At 43.0% G+C, this 24,112-nt stretch overlaps 1 pseudogene; it reads left to right on the forward strand.

The window, feature by feature from the left end:
• The first annotated feature begins 2,949 nt into the window (after nt 1-2,949).
• On the forward strand, nt 2,950-23,490 carry LOC123101717 (uncharacterized; annotated as a pseudogene).
• The last annotated feature ends 622 nt before the right edge of the window (nt 23,491-24,112 follow it).

The raw sequence follows: 24,112 nt of genomic DNA on the forward strand, positions 1-24,112 counted from the left end.
ACACGGGTTCGCTGCTCCAATGTCTGCCGTATATTGGGGTAGACAATCAAATGTCGGGATGTCATCAACATTATCATGACACAGTTTTGTTGCTGTCCAAGTAGCCATCCTGTCGGCGCAGGCTCAACGTGTGCGCCATTAACTAGTGATGGCTGCACTGATGATGAACAAAAGAGTGCATGCAAACATATTTATGGAATGTAATGTCATAAAAAATGAAGTATTTCTTAGATTGGATGAAGATGTTGGCCCTCCTGACAATCAACCAGCTATAATGTGTCATCAATAAAGACTACCAAAGGGCTTATCATCGGGGACCGTTGAAACGACCATGACGGTTGCAAGTTAAGAACTGAATAAGCTTTAGCTTATGTGTATGGGGACACCGTGCTTCAGAGATGCCTCTGACAGGAAGTAGAAAAGCATACCCTAGCCCATCATGGTATCGAGAAACCCCACAGCTCGATCATGCCCCCCGCGCAATGCCTCAAGAACCCAGAGACTTAGGTGAGGTTGATAAAGGTGATGGTTTTGGGATAACAGCTTGGCTATTTTTTCTTCATGCATTAATGAGGGGTGGTGAATGGTTATCTTCCGCCTTCTTTCCAGTGGTTCCCCTACCGCTCAAGATTGCCGGATTTGCTTCTTGGCACTTTTGGGACTTTTTGATTGCTTCTTGGAATTTGAGGTTTCCTCTATTGTGAGGATTGCTTGCATGGGCTGGCTGCATTACCCTGGACTTCATGAGTATTTTTTTCACTTTGGAGATTTGCTTGCACTTCTTCGGGGATCACTTTCCACACTTGCTCGGGGGCCCACCTTCAGAACTTGGAAGACAACCATTCACCTATGTATACTAAGAAAAACCCCTGGCACTTTATCTGGGGCTTTTGGTGGCACGACCCAGGGTTGCCATGTGGCTACACACCGAACCCAACTTGTGTTGGGTCAGGTAGCCCTTTCATGATCTTTTCCTATAGTCTTCCCTGGGATGTGAGTTTCTGTGAACCTGAGACATGCCGGAAAACATGATGGGCGCGGGGTCTGATAACAGAAGTGCCCAAGTAGTCTTATTTACTACCTCCAAAAGCATACACTTGGAACGTGTGGTGCATTATGGGTGTGGGAGCCGCTTCACCTGCAACATGGCACATTGTGCCGCCCGTCAACAAGCCCTCGGGTAGCCAATTACTGGAGCACTAGCGTGGAATTCTGAGGAAAGCCAGTATTTATGCTCAAAATTGCCTCCAATCAGGCAAACATGTGAAAGAAATTTGATGGATGAGGTGTGAATTGAAAATAAAATGCAATATGAGAAGGCTATATCTGCCATAGCTCTTCAAGTCGAACATGCGCCTGGTGAAGATGTTCGCTCAACTTTTCGCCATCACGTCAAGGCACCAGTTGGGTGGAGGAGATGGGCCCATCAGGTTGGCTACTATTGAGCGTGTGTTGAGGATGACTTTGTTACATATGAAACATCATCTCATTTTATATAGGCTTTGCCGACATGAGCTTATAGTCAAGGTTAATGAAGCGCCTTCACATGTAGTGGCCACCTCAAGAAATGCCCCCAACACATTGGGCATGAGGTCGAGGTTGCCAAAGCCAACGATGATACATGGATTATTTGTTCAACCATCAAGAGTGCCTCCAAGATAAATGCAATATCTTGGGTACTTGAAGCGAACTGTGGCGCCTTCTTGCCATGGCCGCACAATATTGGAGGAAACCTGTGATCGGGGCATATTGAAATTGCACCAACGGTTCTCCATAGAAAAGTAACCCGAGTTGGATCACAAATGGGTTAATTGAAGCCTCCATAAAAGATAGGGCATCGGGAAGAATAACCCGAGTTGAGAAATATCCACACCATCTTGTAAGTTGGAGAAGAGCCAGAAGACGAATTCGACGACCATTGTTGCGCATCAAAGATGGGAGGAGAACCACGTCCCACCGGGCGTGCCATTTTGTTTGACACGAAAAATAATAACAAACATCGATGGTTATAGTGTTATTATCTTTCTATGCCAGGGAAAATAAATATGCGGGCGTGCCAGTGTACTGAGTACACAAAGAAAACATAGGGAAACTTGTACTTTATTAATCTCTCGTGGGAGAAAACAAATTACATGATCCCTTTACATAAGCACTCAATGGCCTGCTAGCTCGGCCAATATGACTTCGGCGATTATGAGGTTCTGGTTCACGGGGCCTCGGAAGGCTCCCAATTAATTACGTCCGCGAGCCGGAGCCATGGACCACCTCCGATTAAGCTGCTGCAATGGTCGTCGTCTTCACATCTCGTCTTCTCCAAGTGCTCGATGTAGATGATGGTGATGATGTGGTGGAATAGAAGAGTGGAGCGGTACGTCCGTTGCTCCGGCGATGCTTAGTCACATCCCTCCGGCTTGTCGATGTCCGATGATGAAGATGTCTGGCCTCGTCAGCTCAGACAGATGGTCGGCCTTCGCCTCGTCGGTGCCCGGCTTGGTGGTGTCCACCTCGTCGGTGTCAGACACGGTGTGTCTTGCCTTCGCCTCATCGGTGTCAAACACGGTGTGTCTTGCCTTCGCCTCGTCGGTGCCCGGCAAGATATGGATAGCTTCATCGGAAAAAGACATGTCGGTGAAGTGGCTTTGCCTCGTCGGAGCTTGGACGGGTTTTGGGAAGTGTGTTGATGTAGAAGTCGGAGTAGATTTGGGTGTCGCCATGTGGCGGCGTTGCTTGAAGATGACGACAATGCGAGCTCGTTGATGTAGACCTCAGACCGTCGTGCCTCGTCGGTCTTGGCAGCGTTGGAGTATTTGTTGTCAGGGTGGCATGGGTCGCGCTCGGCTTAGACTTCTCGGCGGCCGGTTACTTCATCGGGGTGTGCAAGGGAGTACACCTTGCGGGAGTAATGGTTTGGGGAGACCGGCGTCAGTGTAAAAACTAAATCGCGCTCACATGGGCGTGGCCAGGGTGGTTGGCACCTCGTCTTGGCTCGACGGCGAGTATTCGACGGTCTACCAAGACAAAGGGGGCCGCCTCACGAGGCCGTGGAAAGGTGGCGTTGTAGAGGCCACGTCTCCTTGGGCTGGTGCTACGCCAAAGGGCGACCTGTACGCCGGCGACGCCATGGGCCTATACGCCAAGGACCTGTCCGCCATGGTGGGTGCGCCTTGCGGGAGCAATAGTTTGAGGAGACCGGCGTCAGTGTAAAAACTAACGCGCGCTCACATGGGCGTGGCCGGGGTGGTTGGCACCTCGTCTTGGCTCGATGCCGAGTATTCGGCGGTCTGCCCAGACAAAGGGGGGGGGGCACCTCACGAGGCCGTGGAAAGGTGGCGTTGTGGAGGCCACGTCGCCTTGTGCTGGTGCTACGCCAAAGGGTGACCTGTACGCCGGCGACGCTACGGACCTATACGCCAAGGATCTGTCCGCCATGGTGGGTGCGCCTCTCGAAGGATGGAATCGGTCTTTGACTACATCGTCGCAAACTATGATTCGGACGAAAATCTGTACACCACGAAGGGCGAAGTGAGTCTCGGGCTGCATTATCAGCGAGCTCCGGTTCCGCCATACCGTCTCCTTTGAGAACGTGGTGCCAAACCTGTACGCCTATGATCCTGGGTATTCCAATATATGCGGCACCTCGTTATAGATCGGATCCATCTAAAACATGGAATTACTTCTCCATGCATCACTCGATCGCCACATGATGATCATGAGTGTGCTATTGAGACTTCACCATAAATTGGATCTCTGTTCACCTTTCCTTCTTTGATGGAACTTGTTGGCCTCTTTGTCTTCTATGAACTCTGTTCACCGTGTGATTTGTACCGGTTTATTTTCAGATCGGTGATTCAATCTTCACCACGGGCAAGGGCCAGACTTTCGAGGCCTCTTCATGCGTGCTTCCCAGCGGCTTCGGCCTTCTCCTTGTAGCTGTATATAACAAACATAAACCTCACCTTGATTACCCAAGGTTGCTCATTGTGCTCATAATCTCATGACATCCTCTTGCAAGACCTATTCGTCTCCACTCACAAGACGCCATGACCTGTACGTCGGTAGCGAGGGAAAAGACCTGTATAGATCAAATAAACAACAATATATTCATTCTTACCAATCTTACCATATCACCTTGAGCACGATGTAGTAGAAATGACCTCCATGGATCTTAAGGAAATATTTGTGTGGAGGTATTGGAAGAAAGGATCAGCACGCATGGGGCTATAGGGATGAAATTCTGCTGGGCGTGGCCGCATGGCCTCCGTCTTCCTCAGTGGGTGCAGCCTGACGGCGGCCTCTGCTTGAGCGGCCGGCTGTGCGCGTGTCCGCCTGAGCCGCCTTGCGGTGTGGCGTTGTGGTTCTCCTCTCTCTCTGGCCGTGCGTGGGTGTGCAGGGCGGCGGCGTCTACGCGTGCGTGTGTGCGCGTGAGCAGCCTAACAGCCGCGTGTGTGGCTGTGTCCCTCTCCGGTGTGTAGCCCACCGGCGGCAGCCACGTGTGTGAGAGCGGCATGGCGGCCAGCCCATCTGTGCACGCCTCCCCTCGCGAGAGATCGGATGATATCCTTTTATAGATAGGAGCTAGGTTAGTGGATGAGCGAGGGAGATCCCGAGCGCACCGCCGCAGGCTGTTGGCGAGCGGCCGATTCATGCGCAGCGGCTTGCTTATCAGGTTTGCATGGTGAGCTGCACGTACCAATCCATTTGCTAGATAAGTATGCACTGCTAACTAACTCACAGGCTAATATCCATCAGGCCGTTCGGCCATGCATGCGTACGTTTGGTAGGTACTGTACGTACGGGTTGATCCTTTGGTTGCACCATCAAGCTATTTTAGTAATCTTTCCCTAATAATAATAATAATAATATAATATATATGTATATAATCTTTTCTCTTTCCCTAATAATAAAGCACGGATTGACTCCGTGGGTTCACCGTCACAATACGCTTTTTTCCGTGACTTTACGCTTTTAGTTTTTTTCAACACGTTCATGTTTTTTTTAAAATCCAAGGTGGTACTAATCCCGTCTGTCTGTCAAAAACAATTCGTTTACTTCGGTTTTCTCTTTCGTGTTTGACTCACACACGTACCTTCATCTAGACAGTTCCTACGATAAGATTTCAAACTGGTTATACCCTAACCCCTACGATAAATATCAGATAAGAGGGAGGCGGTCGATACCGTAGAGGAAACGGCCGGCCGATTCCACATGGACGATGGAGCGGCTGGAGGAGAAGCAACACGTGAAGCGGCCTGTCGAGGAGGAGTGCGGAGGGAGATCCCATGGGTAGAGCGGAACGGCCGGTCCAGGAGGCGCGCTGAGGCCGATCCCACGTGGACGACGGAGCAGCCGATGGAGCAGGTGCATGGAGACCGGTCCCATGGGGACAAGGAGAAAACTCCTGGAGGCACGCGGACACCGGGAAAGGAAGGGAAACCATCCAAGAGGTACGTACCAGTCTGAAGAGATTGGACGCACGGCTGTGCTGCGGTTGGAGTTGCGGACTTCTGGGCACTCAACTAGGATGGACAGGCGTTGTGTTGTTCGCCGACGTTGCTTACCCAATCCAGCTGTCCTACACTCCTCCGCTCGCGGGCATGTGGAACCGGGCGCGCAACACAGGTCGGGGCGCTTAATCCTAACACAAGCCGAGATAGCTTCATCCAGACCATGAGTTGAAGGTAACACTTGTGTACAAAGCTAGCTACGCGAGCTAGCTACCTAAGCTTTTGTATCGGCTTCCTTGCGGACAGATTGACGAGGAACAGGCACTCGTGAGGACCAGAGCTATCGATGCACGCGACGCCGGCTCCGTTGCACACGGCGGATGATGCAGACCACACAGGTTGTCGCCTGAACTGTCTTGTCTCCTGATGATGAGCACTTTACTTATCCTTCCTATGCATAATTGAACAATGGGTTATGATCATTGTGTAGACTTCTCGAAGCATTGATTATATTTTCGACCTACACATTAGTTGAAACACAATTACACCATGTATATTTAGTGAATTTGCATACTATTTTTGTTTGAGTAGAAGAATATTCCCCAACTTTAAATTGTCTATCAGAATATAACGATGTTGATTCCTTTGATATGTGGACTGGCAAAAGTGATTATATTTTTCATGACTCCTTTGTGCTATTCTCCTTTTCTACAGTATTTGTTGCATCGTGTGTACTGAGAGGAGAGCTTCAACAATCTCAAGTTAGTATTTTTTTTTCTAGCATGAAAGAAGATGGTATGCATTTATTTAACAGTTTTGCTAAAGCACATCTAGATGTGCCATAAGTATCGCACATCTAAGTTCTATGTCATTGATCTTACATTGAGATTCGCGTGGATATTTTTTTCTTTTTTCTTTTTCTCTTTATGTTTGATTCACTCACTTAGCTGTGCAATAACTAGAGCACATCTAGATGTGCCCTAGACACACCCTTTGTTTAATTAATACATAAGTAAACAATAGTAAAACTGTGTATCTTACAATATTACATTCTAATTATACTCATGCATACATTAATGGGACATGTCATCCACAGAATTACAAGTCAGTGAAAAAAGGGGCACGCGGATGCAGCATGCTATAGTGTAATGGCCAACCTCGTAACCTTGTTGATCATGTTTACCATGATTAGGTGGAATACATGACCATCATCAACGAACGGGAGAAGTGTTTACCGTGATTAGGTGGAATACATGACCACCATTGACGAACGGGAGAAGTGACAAGATCGATGTGTCGCTAGGTATGTGCAAGAATTTTGTTCACTAAAACAAGGCCCCCAAATCTTAGCTTATGTGCACCTAATGATAACTTCTTATGACAACTGGAATTCACGGTCGAAGTTGTTTGATTGGTAAATTATTTTTCAGGTTTCCAAACACACGCTTATTTATTTTGTATTCGTTGTAACACATGGCCTTTCTTGCTTTTACAAAATGTCGAAGCACTAGAAAATGACTAAACTTTGTACGCCCCGTTGCAACGCACGGGCCTTTGTGCTAGTCTATCCCTAATAATAAAGCACGGATTGATTCCGTGGGTTCACCGTCACAATACATTTTTTTTCTATAATTTTACGCTTTCAGTTTGAATAAAAATAGAAAAACAAAGTCAGGATGAGGAAACTGGGATTCGAACCACAGTTTGCCGTGAAGATGCCAACTTAGCAAACCAGTCTAACTAGGCTCATGGATGTGCCTATTTTGGCGTCTGGCTCCTTAACATAAAGTATAGGAAACATCCATACTTGGGTCGAGGGAGTTGGGTGCTTGATGGGCACGGAATGTTGGGCCGAGACGGTGTTGCGGCCCACGGGACGGACAAGGAGCAGGTTGGAGGCTTTTTCATAATTGTTTACATATTATTAAATAGTCCCATCTTGCTATTTTAGATTAGTTTTTTTGCAGTTTATATACGTTCTTAGTTCTTAGGTTGTCAGGCATCGAGCTGCTTCGGAAATTAAGAAAAGAATAAGGCGTGGATATTGCATGAGAAATAAAGAAGGAAGGCCAAAAGGGAAGGAAGAGAAAGGAAATATAGGGTAATTATGTGGTAATTAACCGGCTGGCAACTGAGATTCATGACATGCTTGATATATAAGGAAAGAAAAAGAAGAAATACACAATAAGAAAATATACGGTAATTATAGGAGGATTGAGAGAGGATCCCTACCAAATGGATAGGACGTGCGGGATTTGTGGGCGCCATATTTGGTTGGCATGGAATTTAATTTGAACCAATGGCAGGAGTACTGGCCTCATCCATATCTTATGAATAAAAATGATGTGGCATTTTTTTCCTACATGCAGTCCTCATTAAATTCTCATTATTTTTTCTTCGGTTGCAGCAGACCCACTTATGATACTTACTAAATTTGCGCCAACTTTATAACACATTGAATGTTATGTTTGTGCATACAATCCTCACTAAATTTATATCACTTTTTTTTACTGTTGTAACCTACGGGCATATATGCTATTTTTTATATAAATGGAGGTATAATATTGTTTGGCCTTCCATTTGGTATGTCCATAGCATTTCTCCATACTCAGCTAGACTATTCTACAAATCGTCTGTCCTGGGCCGCCGGGCCTCTGCCCCGTTCGTCCGTGTTACATTCCACCAATGAAAAAAAGTGCCATCCCAACCTGTCTGTGCGACCCGTCCCAACAAATCAGACCCACCAGCCCATTTAGGAGATGAGGCAAAAATAGTTGACCGTGACATGAATCAAACTCGCAACCTCCCCTGTTCTTTGGTGTTGATCGTTTTACCCCACAAAAAAAGGTGTTGATTGTTTTAAACTAAAGTTAAAATTGAAGATTTTTTTGTATCCTTTACGAACTAGTACTGAATTGCTACGATGTAAAATATGGATAACACAAACACAAGACGCAATCATTAGATTGCGCGGATGTGGCTGAGATCTCAAACACGACTGTTCGCTGGTCTGTGTATGTAGACGATTCTTCATTAGCTCCAAGCTTAGGTGGAATGTTCGCCATGTAGTGGACAGCGTGACCGACAATGAGGACAAAGAAAATAAGTGATAATAAGGATGAGGCGCTAAGTGTGATAATTTGTTTCTCCCGTTGCAACGCACGGACACTTTTGCTAGTGTGTGTGTGTGTGTGTCTATATATATATATATATATATATATATATATATATATATATATATATATATATATATATATATATATATATACTAGCACATATATGCCCGTGTGTTGCAACGGGAGTAATAAATGCCATCATCTGTGCCATATGGGTGCCAGCTGGTCGAGGCTGGCTTCTGGCCTATGGCGCAGGCTTTAATGGATACGTGCAGCGGGAGCCCAACTAATGTGTGTAGCCCTGGATGGCATCATTTACTCAATCATGTCCTCGATGGGTCACGGAGGGCGTCGAGGCACCACCGATGTGCCATGCTCCATTCCAGAATTTAAGGTGTATGGTTTTTGTGCAAGTCAAAGATTTGAATGTTTGATCAAAATTATAGAATAAAATAACAATATTTGCAATACCTAGTAGTAAAAGATGAAACTACTTTTCATGATGGATCAAATGATATAAATTTTGTATTGTGAATATTGATATATTTTTCTAAAAATTTGGTCAAACTTGCACTCGTTTGACTTAAAAATTACACCTTATATAAAGGAACAGAGGAAGTATGTCGGAAGGAAATGAACACCCGTCACTCGGATCGACAAACACCCAAATAAATAATGCAAAAATGAGAAAATTCTTATACTGCAGATCTCTCCGAAAAGTAGTAGGAAGCGGCCCCCGCTCGTGGCCGGAGATAGCGTTGAGAATGACTGTGCCTAGGTCAGCCTAGCTGGCTTCCCGTGTGGCTCCTTCGCGCTCGTCAACGTTCGGCTTTGGCACCGCAACGGTCGTCGAAAATAAAATAATATTTTGATAATTTGAATGTACTTGAATTTAAATTCACTTTGTATTTTCAAAGGGAAAATAATAACTACATGTAATATGTAAATATTTTATTTGGGTCTTTAGTGATCCATATAAGCCTACTAAAAATTTAGAAGGCTTTCGAATAAAGTTTGGACCTTTAAACAATCAATAAGTTTTTTGAGTTATAAAGAATATAGAAAATATTTTTTTGCTGGTAAATATAGAAAATATTAACTATGTGTAATATGTAAATATTTTATTTAGTTCGCTAATTATCCATATATGGTCACTGAAAATTAAAAGGCTTTTGAGTAAATTTTTGGACGTTAAAACAATCCAAAAGTTTTCTGAATTATGAAGAATAGAGAAGCTTTTGTTCGGCCTAAAGCCCAGCGTTAACCCTCAGTAGGGGCAGCTAGCCCATGTAGACAGTAGAGGCCATGCCATGAACGCCGTCGCGTATCTACGTTCCCCTCCGCTGTTGCCCGTCCAAGTGCTGCGCCCATCTGTGCTTAGCTGGTCTATTGCCGTTCATGACTCCTCCTCCGTTGTTGTCCCGTCTGTGTACGGAGTACTCAGACATTCGTTGTCTATTCCGTTCTATTCTTATATAGCTTCTCTTTTTCTCAAATCTCTGTCACCTCACCGTCTGTTGATTCTCGCAGTCGTACATATATAAGTCGATGAGATTTGGTCGAAAAGAGCGATGTGGGATTACTAATGAACAAACAATCCTACAACTCACGAGAGGCTTCAGCTAGCTTACCTGAGTTTGGTCCATACACATAGCGGCCCACAAGAGTAATTCTCTGGCCCAGGTGGATTTACGTGGCCCATACTGGTTTAGCTTCCGGACACGTTGATTGTTTCCATTAGCAACTTATAGTACCACATCGCCTAGTAGAAAATAATATAGGTGAAAAAAACTGAAAGCGTAAATTTACAAGAAGAAGCGTATTGTGACGGTGAATCCGGAGACCCAATCCGTGCTTTATTATTAGGAAGAGAAATTATCTCTCCCTAATAATAATAAAGCACAAATTGACTCCGTGGGTTCACCGTCACAATACGTTTCTTCCCGTGATTTTACGCTTTCAGTTTGAATTTAAAACATATATACAAGGTGGTACTAAATTTCCCTCTGTTTACTTTCGTATGTCCGTTTTTACACCTGCGAGCCTTCGTTCGTATGTCGCCCAGGTCTCCACGATGAAACTCGCTGCTCGTAGGTCACTTGGGCCTGAAATTTTATAATAACCACGTCCCGGCAGCTATCCTAGCCCAGCTAATTGGCCGCCAAAACATGGGCCTTCTTTTATGGGCTAAGTGCACACGAGTGGGCTTTTTTATCTTAGATCTTAGAGAAAGAAAAAATACATTACTGTGGAGAATCGAACATGAGATTTCTTCTATTTCTCTGGGCTACGACAACCAACTGAGATAAACATACTACTTGATGAATAATAATACCACCTCGCGATTTTAAGGACACACATACCAGTTAATATGGCGCAGTAATTAACAAACAGACGTGAAAAGAGGAGAGCTAATTAAGCCGACAGGCTAATTAAGCAAATGAATGTGGCTAAATAGATGCGGCTAATTCAAAGGAATGGATGGGATCCTTATAATAAGGTAAGGTAAGGAAGGATTTATGGAAGGATTGTGGTGGGCTCGGCACAATATTTAAATCGATGGGATCCTTAATAGGCAAGGAAAAAGGAAGGAAGGAATTATGTGAGGCTAATAATTAAAAGGATTGTGGGCTGAATATTTAACAAGGGTGGAATCCTTACGAAGGATTGTGTGAAGCTAAAATGGAAGGATTTGTTTGACGCTTGAATATTTCGACGGCTGAGGGTGCACGCCACGTTATTTGTGGAGGAAAGAAAATATGAGCCCGGCTAAAATATCGGATCCTTTTTTAATGTTGTATTTGTACGGCTGAAATATTAATGATTTTATTTCTGTAAGATTTTAACGCTTGCCGGTTTGAAATATCAATTAATATACTAAGAGCATTACAAGTCCACAAAATTATAAGTTATTAGGCAAGAGAGACTTGCGAAGCTGTGTGATGGAGTATGATGATCAAACTCATATATGTGGGATTAATGACGTTTGTCATGAATAGGTGGGTAAGAGAGACTACCATCGACAATTGTGATGAAATGAAGAATTAGCGACAACAATGAGTCTCTAGAAATGTACAATTCTTTGTTTCTATGGTTGTAATGATAACCACCGGTTGTATCGGCGCAAAAAGCAATTCGTCCTATCAATATCAACAAGCCCAACCATATGGACCATGTGGTAAGCTAGCTGAAAAAATATTAACAAGCCCAATAATAAAAGCAAATTGCATGCTACTGAGTCAACTAAAGTCAATGAGCACCAGGTATATCCATTATCTTCTTCCATAAGTAATATTAATATGTCAATCAACCGTGTAATCTCATTATTTATGCTTTTTATTAATACTAGCAAATATGCCCGTGCGTTGCAACGGGAGACAAAAAATCATGGCTAACCAAATAAGTATGACTCAATATCCTGACACATGAGCGTACTCTATTTTAACACTGTGGCTCACCATGTTGCTTTTTTTTCACCCTACCCGATGGTGGTTGCGATGTCCACGTGATCACAATGCATTCGACGTGGTAAATCCCAAGTCTATGAGTTTGCCAATGCATGTCACATTTGTCATTATGTTGCGCAAGGGAACATTTAAAACTTTAAAAACAAATCTCATTAACTACGTACTACTCCCAACGCCAAGACATATAAGGACTTTCAAAAAACTAACCGGATCCTAAACATAAAATATTTTTGAATCAGTGAACAGTTTTTCGAATTGACAAACATGTTTTTTTGAATTTTTTTATTTTCTTACAAAAGTAATGAACATTACTTTTGTTTACAAACTTTTTAAATGTATGAAATGCTTTCAAATTCATTAACATTTTTTGACTCAACAAATTTTTTTTGAATCGATGATTTTTTTAAATTGGGGAACAAATTTTAAAAATCATTTTTTGTGAACATTTTCTAAAATGTTATGGCCATTTTTTTTCAGATTTCCGAATATGTTTTGACTACATGATCATTTTTTTCAAAATCATGCACTTGATTTTATTTCCCGACCATTTTTCCAAATTGTGATTTTTTTTATAATATTGCGAACAATTTTGCAAAACGACTAACATTTTTTGAATCTGCAATTTTTTTTATGATTTTCTAAACATTTTTTAATTCACATATATTGTATGATTTCTCAAACATTTTGTTTGAAAACTCGTAACTTTAGAATATTAGATCCCGAATTAATTTAAAGAAGAAAGAAAACAGAAAAAACAAAAAAGTAAAATCAGAAGAAACAGGGGAGTAAAGCCCCGCACATGGGCCGGCCCATGAATGCATAGATGGGTCATGCGTGAGAAAAGAAAGATAAAAAATTGTTGATGTTGGGGATCGAACCTGAGTCTACTACTCATCGCTCATTGACTACTGCTCGTCTTCCAGCTATAAAACAGTGTGGGAGGCGGCGATTTTTAGTCCGAAAAACGAATCGTTTTCCACTTACGGGTGGCATTGGTGGGTAATTTTTACCAACATGAAGGGTAATTTTAACGACGGACGACCAGGCGATAGCCGCTTTATTAGTAGGTAAAGATTAATTTTATTTATAGAGATAAGTCGGTACGTCTTCTCCTTAAAAGTTTATGACGGGTGTATCATCCTTTCTTAATCGAAACACATGTTTTTAGGACCTCTAGAGCTTGCTACCTACTATTTTTGTTTTGTAGAATTGTTTGTGTAAAAAATGCCAGCATTTCCACTTTATAATTTTTTGTTTTGTTAATATTGTGTGACAACGGCATGGGTCAATGACAACTGGTTCTCACAAGGCACCCTACACATGCCAACACAACCTCAACAACCATCATGTAGTATATTTCAAGCTGGGATCAAAGATAACCAGTTCTATTTTAAATTAGAATATGATGGTGAATTATAGCTCTATATAAACAAATTTTAAGTCTATTTGGAATCAGCAAATTGTTATTGTGTTGGTCTACGGATTTTGGCGAGCATTAAATTTCACACGAATATCAATTTGTTTTCCCATATAGTTCTAACTAAATTTAAATACACTTCAATTATGTCTTCCGTTGCAACGCACAGGCATTTGTGCTAGTCTTTCCCTAATAATAATAATAATAATAATAATAATAATAATAATAATAATAATAATAATAATAATAATAATAATAATAATAATAGTAATAGTAATAATAATAATAATAAAGCATGGATTGACTCCGTGTGTTCACCGTCACAATACGCTTCTTTCCATGAATTTACGCTTTCAGGTTCAATTTAAAACATAATACGCGAGGTGGTACTAAAATATGATTCTGATTGTACGGGTGCACTAAAAATTTAGCTAAAATTCCTTAAAACGATCTTTCTGACTCGCCCAGGCCTCAGCCCATCGCTGGACCTCGCTGTGGCAGACGGCCCGGCTGAAACGGCGGCCCACAACCGATGCAGTCCAGCTGGGACGCAAAAATAATGTGCTTCCGTCAAGGGATCGAACTCCCAATGTGAGGTCAACTGCCGAAGGGAGCACACAACTGAACTAGCGAAGAAGAGTCTAACTCGCGCGCGCTCGTTGGAGCGCTCGGTTTCGGACAGCTCCCGATTTGAAAAGTAGACAGTTGTTTTCTTTGAAGATTAGGGGATTAATTAAGGTGGACCCCCCGAAAATCAGGGGGGGATTAGTGTTGATTCTGGGTGGGCCTTCACGATGGTGCCTTCGTGTGGATGCGCACCACACCATCCCTTGTTGGCTGGTTGTCACACGTGGTGGGCCCTACCTGGAAATCCTGTCGGTTTTGCCTTGTGCGCTGGTTCGAATCGAGCGCTGGAGCGGCCGATCGCGAAAGAGTAAATCCGCTGAACTAGCATCCCCCTTATGTATTTATAAGAGATTATTTGTTCAAAGATAGTACCACCTCGGCACTTCATGTCCAAACCCACCAATTTAAGTACGGTTATGACTTGAAATATGCAAACCACTTGAAAGATCAATAGGCAGAGGGAACAAAAGGATGTTGCCATGCAGGAATTAATTGTAAATCCCCAGGATTGTGAGGCTGCCATGCAGGAATAAATCCCGGGGCCATGCATGCACACTCACGTGGAGGAGGGATTGTAGGCTGAAGGAAAATAAATTCTGATTTTTTGAATGTTCCTCCGTCCGTCGTGTGTGTTTGTGCCTAGACCTTCAAAAATGTTTATTATTAGGGAAAGATTGTATGTTAAGTGAATTATACAAGCGCAATTTGCATCTAGCATTGGTTTGGATATGTGGTCCATGTGCTTCTGCTGTCGCACGCATGGCGCAGCCTCCACCTGTCCTCTATTACTCTCCTCACCACAGCGAACACAATCATTATTCATGAAACTATAAGTTAGTATAGCGAGGTGCGCGAGGTGCTCGCGGGAACAACATGCTACAGTGCGATGGCCAAACTCATCACCATGGAATTGACCACATTCATCTTGAATTGGTTGACAATGTGACAAAGGGAGGGGCTGGCAAAAATAGTGTGTTAAAGTGTGATGACCAAGCTCACCTTGAGATTGATCATGGCCGTCGTTAATTGGTGGATGACTGACAACCATCGGCGATGGTGATGAAGAGGAGAAGTGACAATATGGATGGGCTACTACGCGCATATAAGGATTTGTTTTCCCCGTTGCAACTCACGGGCTCGACCACTCTGGGAAGTCATCGTGCACTCAAGCCTAGGAACTTTCGGTAGATGGCAACTCAATACGGCTAGCTTTGCTAGCTAGCTACATAGTCAAACTGTACAATGTACAACGTCCAACCGTTGTTATCTTTCTTTTCTCCTTCCAATTGCATAATCAATTTTTGTAAGAAATTTCAACACAACAGTATTATTGTACATAGTATGCTGAAATCAACAAAATGTGGTCATAGGCTCATAGCCATTAGTGCGACAACTTGGCAACAAAAATCAGTTTAGTGCTAAAACTTACGACATACATTGAACTGTTGTCACAACTTGGTTTTGGCGTGCATATACGGTGCAAATCACGTTACTATACGAATACGGTGTTGATTAGGTGCGCCAACGTGGCATGGGCCTCGCTGTAAGACCGAATGACGCGTGCCTGCTATTTTTGAAAAAATACTCTTGTATTTTTTCTCATGAAAAATTGATGGAGGCGTATTGTGCAAAAATTATCGCCATGGGATTCGATCATATTACCTGACGCCTGCAGTACCGCCAGCCAAACTAGTACACCGAACACCTTTCCTTGTGATTAACCAATACAAAACGCATATAACCATTCTGACTTAAGTGGACTGGAGTCCCAGCAACCCATTTTACACTGTTATTTTTGTAAAATAAATTAAAATACATGTAAAATGTAACTGTGTGTTAAAATAAAATAAATTTTAAAACAACAATGACACTTTTAGATACTACATATTTTTTTATTATAACCGTGAACATTCTAAACTTATATTAGCATTTATTGAAATAAAATATATATTTTGTTAAAAAAGGTGACGCTACAGGGTGGTGTGGTGGCCGCTCGCACATGATGACTACAAGTCGACTGCTTCTAACCCAGCCAACTATTCTTACATTATATGAATATATGTTTTTTAAAGCATGAACACTTTTATATACTACATGAATATTTGGTTAAAACTGTGAATATTTTAAAACTTATTTAAGAATCCATGAAAATATATATAGTGAAATAAAAAACTTTCTTAGAGCAGGAACATTTTTATACACTATATGCATATCTTTTTTAAACTGTGAACATTTTTAAATTTATATAAGCATTCACTAAAATATATAATAACTTAAACACTTACTTAAAGCATGAATACATTTGTATATTACATTAATATTTTGTTAAAACTGTGAACAATTTTAAACTCATACAAGAATTTATTGAATATATGTTCTTATTCAATATGCAAATTATTACATGAACAACTTTGTAATTCAAAATTTATTATATAGATAAATGCTAAATCCATATGTGATTATTTTATAATGTAATTTATTTTAAACATATATATTATTTATAACACAATATTATAATATATTTTTTGTGATGAACACACTATTATAATTAACATATATTCGATAAATTTCTGAAAAAAGAACAGTGCAAAATTGGATGTAGGGACTGCCGCCCGCTTAATAGTCAAAGAATATATAGCAGCAGTACCCACTTAATACATAAAATGCCTGATGGTCAGGTGGTCTGCTTTGCGCTGCTGTTAAGTACATGTTAGCTTTTTGAGTCCTCGTCCGTGCCAATTTTTTATTTTTTTGTGCACGGCTGACAAATGGACCCTTCCACTTTGCTGTCTAGTCGCTGACAGCGGGCCCGATGCAACATCGGCGTGCCTAATCAGTATTATGTTCGTATAGAAACATGATTTGCACCGTATATGCACATCAAAATCAAGTTGTGGCACCAGTTCAATGTATGCTGCAAGTTTAAACACTAAACTGATCTTTCGTGCCAAGTTATGACACCAGTGGTGTAATTGACTCTTTTTTCTTCCTCCCGTTGCAACGCACGGGCCCTTTTGCTAGTTAATAGTAAAACACGGATTGAGTCTCCGGATTCACCGTCATAATACGCTTTCTTCTCATGTTATAATACATTTTTACAATTTATATGAACAAAATTGTAATAAAACAAGGTGGTACTAATCTTTTCCTAATCTACAAAATTTAGTCTGCCGTCCGGTACCAAATTTTCGTCCGTCCGCCAATCTAAATTTTCGTTACATGGGCCTCAGCCCACCCACGTAGTGGCCCAGCAAACTCTGTACTCTGGGCGAGCAAAAAATTAAGCTGCTCGGAGTCAAACCCCCAATCTACCCTTCGAATTTTAAGGGGGCATCCAACTGCCCTAGCCCCCTCTTTGCGCGAACCTAATAAGTTTGTGTCTTTTGTATTGTCCCACCTCGCTTACTTACACAAAATCTTATCAACTTATATACCTCTGCCAGTTAATATCAATACCGCATAGAGAATTGGGAAGGAGTGGATTTGTCTCTCGGAGAGAATTCTGAAATTAAATGGGAGAGAGGCCGGATTAATGCTGCTGCATGAACGCCTATATAAGGAGAGATTAAGCGGTACATAAGGGGAGATTATGAAGAAAACTGTGGAATTTAATGGGATTAATGCCGCATGCATCCACGCCCGATTATGAAGATAATTGTGGAATTTATTGGAAGAGAGAGACTGAATTAATGTTGCATGCATCCACGTCCCATATAAAGAGAGATTAAGGAGGAGGGTTGAATTAATAATCGGTTCATGCAAGCAGTCACGACATGAGAGGGATTCATGGAGAATGGTGTGGTGGAATTACAATAGGTGAGAGAGAGAGAGAGAGACCTTCAAACTCATTTGGAATATCTCAGGAAATCACGTGCCAGCTATGGAAAAGAAGTGTCAGGTTTGTTGGAGCGCCCAAATAATTCAATCTCAACTTCAATCTGCACTGACGTTCCGGTTTGAAGTATCGAGGAATAAAAACGTTTCAGTTAGGTGCTGGTCGTTTTGAAATCAAAATTGGATTGGGATTTGTGCCTTGCTCGCAAGAAAAACGGGTACTGTTTGTGTCCTACACAGACTGGTATTGGAGAGAAAACAAACTTCATCACTAAGATTAGACAATCTTTGACTAATATATATACACGGGCACCACACATACGTTTAGAAGTCATGGTCATAGAGTCTCAAATCAATGGAGTTGTTGTTCTGGGCCATGAAAGAGATAACATTATTAACTTCCCTGAAGCTGGACATGCTGGAGGTGGTATGGAGGAACAATTGCATCTAGGTAAATTTACTTCAACTAAAGTGTTGCGTGTAGGACATATTTACTGTCTGATATCAGTAACTCATTAGGATGGTACATTTGCCGGCGTAATCTGCTTCATCACTATGCATCTATGATCCATTTTTCAACGCCGTACTAAGGTCACACGGAAAAACTTGTGTCTATACCAGGGCCCTTACTTTAATATCATCTTTTAGTTTCCTAAATTGCATCCAAGAAAAACATGATACTCTATCAACACAACCACCAACATTGGTTTGACTCATTCATGCTTATTTGCCGGAGTACTTTGTTTAGGAACCAACTCCGCCTATGTTGTCTCAACATAGCCGGTCCCAAGCCCGGGTAAAGGAGAAGGGTTGTGATAGGCTTGGCGAGCCAACGTAAAAACTCGGCCACTCTTATGGAGATGAAACCCAAAAGATTTTTGTTGGGGCGTAACCCTCTCAGCGACGCGCCACATCGGAACCCGGGTGTGGTGGAAAATGGGCAAGGGCCGGGCCGTCACCCCCCAAGTGGCGCGCCGTATCTTGATCCGGATACGGTGGCAAGTGAGCGAGGATCGGGTCGTCGCATCCTTAGTGGCGCGCTACATCGGCGCCCGGATGTAGTGGAAAATGAGCAAGGGTCTTCGCATTTGACTCGACGAGTGCGAAGGGTAAGGAAGCTAGCCGAGCCTAGGAGGATTCGCTTAGGTAGCTGGAACGTAGGGTCTCTGACAGGGAAGCTTCGGGAGCTAGTTGATGCAGCAGTGAGGAGAGGTGTTGATATCCTTTGCGTCCAAGAAACCAAATGGAGAGGACATAAGGCGAAGGAGGTGGAGGATACCAGCTTCAAGCTGTGGTACACGGGGACGGCTGCAAACAGAAATGGCGTAGGCATCTTGATCAACAAGAGCCTCAAGTATGGAGTGGTAGACGTCAGGAGACGTGGGGACCGGATTATCCTGGTCAAGCTGGTAGCTGAGGACTTGGTTCTCAATGTTATCAGCGCATATGCCCCGCAAGTAGGCCACAATGAGAACACCAAGAGGGAGTTCTGGGAAGGCTTGGAAGACATGGTTAGGAGTGTACCGATTGGTGAGAAGCTCTTCATAGGAGGAGACCTCAATGGCCACGTGGGTACATCTAACACAGGTTTTGAAGGGGCGCATGGGGGCTTTGGCTATGGCATCAGGAATCAAGAAGGAGAAGATGTCTTAAGCTTTGCTCTAGCCTACAACATGATTGTAGCTAACACCCTCTTTAGAAAGAGAGATTCACATCTGGTGACTTTTAGTAGTGGCCAACACTCTAGCCAGATTGATTTCATCCTCTCGAGAAGAAAAGATAGGCGTGCGTGTCTAGACTGTAAGGTGATACCTGGGGAGAGTGTTGTACCCCAGCATAAGCTGGTGGTTGCTGACTTCCGCTTTCGGATTCGTGTCCAGCGGGATAAGCGTGCCAAGGTCGCTAGAACGAAGTGGTGGAAGCTCAAGGGGGAGGTAGCTCAGGTGTTCAAGGAGAGGGTATTTAAGGAGGGCCCTTGGGAGGAAGGAGGGGATGCGGACAATGTGTGGATGAAGATGGCGACTTGCATTCGTAAGGTTGCCTCGGAGGAGTTTGGAGTGTCCAGGGGAAGGAGAAGCGAAGATAAGGATACCTGGTGGTGGAATGATGATGTCCAGAAGGCGCTTAAAGAGAAGAAAGATTGCTTCAGACGCCTATACCTGGATAGGAGTGCAGACAACATAGAGAAGTACAAGATGGCGAAGAAGGCCGCAAAGCGAGCTGTTGGTGAAGCAAGGGGTCGGGCATATGAGGACCTCTACCAACGGTTAGGCACGAAGGAAGGTGAAAGGGACATCTATAAGATGGCTAAGATCCGGGAGAGGAAGACGAGGGATATTGGCCAAGTCAAATGCATCAAGGACGGAGCAGGCCAACTCTTGGTGAAGGACGAAGAGATTAAGCATAGATGGCGGGAGTACTTCGACAAGCTGTTCAATGGGGAGAATGAGAGTTCTACCATTGAACTGAATGACTCCTTTGATGAGACCAGCATGCGTTTTGTGCGGCGCATCCAGGAGTCTGAGGTGAAGGAGGCTTTAAAAAGGATGAAAGGAGGCAAGGCGATGGGCCCTGATTGTATCCCCATTGAGGTGTGGAAAGGTCTCGGGGACATAGCGATAGTATGGCTAACCAAGCTTTTCAACCTCATTTTTCGGGCAAACAAGATGCCAGAAGAATGGAGACGGAGTATATTAGTACCAATCTTCAAGAACAAGGGGGGATGTTCAGAGTTGTACTAATTACCATGGAATTAAGCTGATGAGCCATACAATGAAGCTATGGGAGAGAGTCATTGAGCACCGCTTAAGAAGAATGACAAGCGTGACCAAAAATCAGTTTGGTTTCATGCCTGGGAGGTCGACCATGGAAGCCATTTTCTTGGTACGACAACTTATGGAGAGATATAGGGAGCATAAGAAGGACTTGCATATGGTGTTCATTGACTTGGAGAAGGCCTATGATAAGATACCGCGGAATGTCATGTGGTGGGCCTTGGAGAAACACAAAGTCCCAGCAAAGTACATTACCCTCATCAAGGACATGTACAATAATGTTGTGACAAGTGTTCGAACAAGTGATGTCGACACCGATGACTTCCCGATTAAGATAGGACTGCATCAGGGGTCAGCTTTGAGCCCTTATCTTTTTGCATTGGTGATGGATGAGGTCACAAGGGGTATACAAGGAGATATCCCATGATGTATGCTCTTTGCGGATGATGTGGTGCTAGTTGACGATAGTCGGACGGGGGTAAATAGGAAGTTAGAGTTATGGAGACAAACCTTGGAATCGAAAGGGTTTAGGCTTAGTAGAACTAAAACCGAGTACATGATGTGCGGTTTCAGTACTACTAGCTGTGAGGAGGAGGAGGTTAGCCTTGATGGCCAGGTGGTACCTCGGAAGGACACCTTTCGGTATTTGGGGTCAATGTTGCAGGAGGATGGGGGTATTGATGAAGATGTGAACCATCGAATCAAAGCCGGATGGATGAAGTGGCGCCAAGCTTCTGGCATTTTCTGTGACAAGAGAGTGCCATAAAAGCTAAAAGGCAAGTTCTACAGGACGGTGGTTCGACCCGCAATGTTGTATGGCGCGGAGTGTTGGCCGACTAAAAGGCGACATGTTCAACAATTAGGTGTGGCGGAGATGCGTATGTTGAGATGGATGTGTGGCCACACGAGGAAGGATCGAGTCCGGAATGATGATATACGAGATAGATTTGGGGTAGCACCAATTGAGGAGAAGCTTGTCCAACATCGTTTGAGATGGTTTGGGCATATTCAGCGCAGGCCTCCAGAAGCTCTAGTGCATAGCGGACGGCTAAAGCGTGCGGAGAATGTCAAGAGAGGGCGGGGTCGACCGATTTTGACATGGGAGGAGTCCGTTAAGAGAGATCTGAAGGATTGGAGTATCGACAAAGAGCTAGCTATGGACAGGGGTGCGTGGAAGCTTGCTATCCATGTGCCAGAGCCATGAGTTGGTTGCGAGATCTTATGGGTTTCACCTCTAGCCTACCCCAACTTGTTTGGGACTAAAGGCTTTGTTGTTGTTGTTGTTGTACTTTGTTTAGGAACCACACTATAAAAATTATATTTAAACAAAACAATATATATATATATATATATATATATATATATATATATATATATGAAATATGTAAGTGGCAACCGTGTGGCAGATTGCAAAACTGCCACACCCTCCCGATCTCCTTCCTTTCCCGCACGTCCTTGCTATCTCTTTCCTTTCCTCGCGATCTCCTTCCATTCCCGCACGTCCTCCTGATCTCCTTCCTTTCTTCTTGATCTCCTTCCTTTCCCGCCCTCCTGATTTCCTTTCTTTCAACCACCAGTTACGGCCCCACGCGCCTTTCAGATTTTTGGGCAAAAACAATGCTTTAATTGGGATTTGATCTCTGGTCTACAGGTAATCAACAAAGGGAGCCAGCCATCTCACCCATGACACTCATTGTTGAACAAGCTAAGGAAAATACTGTTTTTGACATGTTTTGCCTTTAATATTTTATCACTGAAAAACTTTTTTTCACCTATCAAACCTGACACATAAACTTTTCCCGTGGTAAATTCTCCATCACCACCACGATAAATGGCGCACCACCAACATGATAACTTTTGTATACCACACGGTACATTATGTGTAAGTAGCATGGTCATAAGCATTGAAGGCGTGATAACTTTGGTGAAAGCATCATGGTAACTTTGATCATTGGGAAGAAATTTGTTGAACCCCGGCCCCGGGTAATTTCTATAAATAGCACGATAATATTCACGTCATAGACCTGATAATTTAGATACAAACATCGTGGTAACTTTAACCATTTGGGAAGAAAAATGTGAAAATATACCAGATAATTTATGTGTAAATAGATGGTAATATACGCAGCGCACATCTGATAACTGAGGTAGAAACACCATGGTAACTTTGACCATAGGGATTTTTTTTGAAAATATACTCCGGTATCTTCTGTGTAAATAGCACGGTACTATACCTCCCTTCCCTGGTATTTTTATGTGTAAATAGCATGAAAACATATGCACCACGATAACTAAACACCATGATAAGTTTTTGACCCGTGGGGGGGAAATTTTGCTGAAACATACTCTTGATAATTTTTGTGTAAATAGCATGATATTTTAAGCACCGCGGGCTTGATAGGTTACCTAGAATCAACATGATAACCTTTTGTCCCGGGGAAAAGTTGTTCAAAACATCCCTGATAATTTTTGTGTGAACAACATGATAATATAAGCACCGCATAACCGATAAGTTACAATATAAACATGATGGTAATGTTTTACCAAAGGAAAACAAGTTGTTAAAAACATACGCTCGCCTCGCGAGGCCTTTTAGATGAACACAACACATGATGTGCCACAGAAAAGCCACATAATGTTTAGTGTCATGAGGAGGCACATGTGCTCGTGGGTTGGCCCAGAAAAACGGCCCACCTTGACCCGCTATAGGCGTGATAAGTTACGCAAAAACATCGAAAAAGTTATGAAAAAAGTTACCGAAACACACTCAGGTTTTTAGGTGTAAGTACCATGATAATATACGAACTGTAGACCTGGTAACTCATGTACAATCCCCCATGGTAACTTTGACCAAGGAAGAGGTTGATGTACACATACCCTGATAACTTATGTGTAAGTACCACAATATTTTACACATCGAAGACCTTATAACACAGTGGTAACTTTGAAAGGGGTGTAGTTGTTGAAACATAGTACCTGGTAAGTTCTATGTAAATAGCACGGTAACTTACGCAACACAGGTCTGATAACTTGCATGCGAATACCATGGTAACTTTGTCTCGAGGGAAAATAGTGGTAATTTTTTGTACTTTTTTATAGTAACACAGTTGTAAAAAAACATCAAAATGATTAGTTTCTTTAGTTTGAGCAACAAATACTTAAGGGTGAGGTTGTTGTGGTGGCGCGCTTTGGTGCCAAGGAGGTGTGGGTTCAAATCCCACATGCGCAATATTTTTTTATCATGTGGTAAACATGAAGAAGTGACAGTTTTCTCGGGGGTGGGCGCGCGAGATGTGCGGGAGAAGCAGATTTCTCGGGCGAGTCTGCAAGGTCGTTCGGGAGAAGGTGGGGTCGAAGAAAGAGGGACCGTGTGGTACTTTAAAGTGAAAGAAGTAGAGGTGTGGCAGTTTTGCTTATATGGCACACATGTGCC

The sequence above is a fragment of the Triticum aestivum genome, chromosome 5A, assembly GCF_018294505.1.
Source record: "Triticum aestivum cultivar Chinese Spring chromosome 5A, IWGSC CS RefSeq v2.1, whole genome shotgun sequence".
Classification (NCBI taxonomy): domain Eukaryota; kingdom Viridiplantae; phylum Streptophyta; class Magnoliopsida; order Poales; family Poaceae; genus Triticum; species Triticum aestivum.